We start from the raw sequence: 2,763 nt of genomic DNA on the forward strand, positions 1-2,763 counted from the left end.
TGCTGGTTTCTAGTTGGTGGTGGTGTTTAGTTGCTAAGTCGTGTCTGAATTTTTTAGGACCTCATGAGCTGTAGCCTGTCAGGCTCCTCTGTCCATGGGATTTTCTAGAAAATAATACTGGATTAGGTTGCCATTTCCTTCTCCAGGGGATCTTACCTATGGAACCCAGTGCTCTCTCCCAAGGTCATGTGAGGAGGCTTGTCTCCAGGACAGACAGGAGTGGAGGGTTCGCTCCTAGGCTCATGAGTCCATGTGTCTGCCTGGAAGTCCACTTATAGGAAGGACACAGCTACAGGGAGCAAGTGAGACATGTGAGTCACAGGCTAGGGATCTTTTGCTGTTTTTGCCTGGCCCTGCCAAAGATAGAGAAAAGTCAATATAATTCGTCATCTTTCCCCAAACCTGCAGTGCTCTTCGGATTTTAAATGTCTTTCTTTTTATAAGCTCTTCTCCAATCTGGAGTCCCATCCCCTTCTACTCCTGGGGAGCTCCTCCAAATCTTATTTCACTCCCTTTTTGAAAATTCTTGAGGCTTTTCCAGACAAATCAGCTCTTCTCTCCTTTGTGTTACTATGGTAGGTTTACTTATATTCACCAAAGAAATAATACAACTGGACTAATTATTTATTCACATATTTATCTCTTTCTCATGAAAAATTTGGGACCAGCTAGATTAAATTCAAACACTAACACTTCATAATATTTAATAAATATAAATTTAATAAATGTATGTTGAACAAATGCTCAAAATACATTTTTTATTTATAAATTGGTTATTTGTAATTTGGTATGGTCATTTCTCATGCTGAAATGCCTTAGACTATGTTTCAGGATAATATTAAGTTTTTATTAATGTAAAGGAGTACAGTAGTAAACTCAAAATCAGTTAAATATTTTAAAAACATGAATAATTTCAAAATCTCATCTATAAATACAAATTCTTAAGATAAAGAAATCCTGGAAAAATATTAAGAGTTATTATACTTAACATTCAAGGTAATTATTACTATTGATCCACACTGTGGCAAAGGGCAGAGGGTTTATTTGGGAAGTCAGGGAAACTTATTTTCTGTTATCTAGGGTCAAATGCCTGTTGAATAAATATTACAGCCTAGACTCTCTTTCTTTCCCCTCTTATGTCAGGAAAATTTCGGAAGTCATCAAGTTACTCAGGGCTACATCTTCATAGATTCTTTTTTTTTTTTTTCCTTTTTCAAATTTCTGTTTGTATATCTTTTTTTTAAATTTTATTTTATTTAATGTTACAATATTGTATTGGTTTTGTGTCACTTAATACAGGTGAAATAGGAATCTGAAGGACCATACAAAAACATATGGTCAAAGTCTCCCTCTACTTTTTTTTTCCAAGATGTAGGTTATTTTTTTATGACACATGACATCATACACATTTTAGACATGCAACACAACTGTTTGTTACTTGTGTATATTGCAAAATTATGACCACTGTGATTCTAGTGTTAATTTACTATTGTGACCCATCATCACACACAGTTTCAATTTTTTCTTGTGGTGAGAACTTTAAGATTTGCTCTCTTAGCAACTTTCAAGTATACAATACACTATTATTAACTATAGTCACCACGCTCTGTATTATATCTCCGTGACTTATTTGTAACGGGAAATCTGTATCCACTTCACCCATTCTGGCTCCCCCACCCAAACCCTGCCTCTGGAAACCACCAAACTGTTCTCTGTGTTTATATTTGTTCTTTGTAGTTATTGGTTTTTGAGTTCTCATTTAAGTGAGATCATATAGCATTTGTCTTTATCTGACTTATTTTGCATAGCATAATGCCCTCAAGGTTCATTCATGCTATCACGGAGAGCAAGATTTCTTCATGGTAAGTCCATAACTAATACATTAAGGGTACGTGCATAATCCTGAGGATAATGTTGGTTAGCTCCACACCCTACTCAGCCCTCATGGTGAACAAATGGTTGATAGTGGTATAATTCAAGTAATTTACCCTTTAATTGCTCCCTGTCTGTTTGCTTGACACCATTTTGCTACCTGCCCTCTGGACCTGAGTCCAGTGCAATAGCAAGCATCATTTGCACCTGGCCGTGAGGTGGGACATGGAACAGTTGCTATACTTTGGCAAAAACCATTACGACTATATAAAAATAAAACTGGAGTGAAGCAAATACAATTTTTACTAGAGAAACTGTATATCAGTTTGTAAATCAAAAGAGCAATGCGGTCAGTAAATTTTGTGGATTTTAATGCTTCACAATTGCTTGCTATTTCTTTCCTTGGCCATTTCAGTTCATGTGAAAAAAAATCATTTTAAGAAATGAGTATTTATCACTTTTTATAAAAATACAAAACAAATATATCCAAGATGCTATCCAAAGTGGAAGAAAAATATGAGACACTAATAAAAGTTAGTTAAATCATTCATATTTAAAATGAATTTCTCACTCTTGCTTATTTAATGGTTCCCTCTTATGTAGTTGGAGCTCTATATGAAGTCTATACATAAAGAAATTCTAATGTAAAACCAAACTATTTAATGTATTCCTCTCAATAGAAAATTTCATTTCATAATTGAAATGAAGGTAAGCACATAATTGCCTTATTTGGTAAAAATACAATGTATTACCATATTACTACATGGATTTGTACACATGTATAAGGTAACCTGGAGAAGGCAGTGGCACCCCACTCCAGTACTCTTGCCTGGAAAATCCCATGGACAGAGGAGCCTGGTAGGCTGCAGACCATGGGGTCGCTAAGAATTG

General features: G+C 35.3%; 1 pseudogene; it reads left to right on the top strand.

The window, feature by feature from the left end:
- The first annotated feature begins 2,574 nt into the window (after positions 1 to 2,574).
- Positions 2,575 to 2,763, top strand: part of LOC104992634 — a 17,779-nt pseudogene continuing 17,590 nt past the window's right edge.

Source organism: Bison bison, unplaced genomic scaffold, assembly GCF_000754665.1.
Source record: "Bison bison bison isolate TAMUID 2011002044 unplaced genomic scaffold, Bison_UMD1.0 scf7180017864220, whole genome shotgun sequence".
Classification (NCBI taxonomy): Eukaryota; Metazoa; Chordata; class Mammalia; order Artiodactyla; family Bovidae; genus Bison; species Bison bison.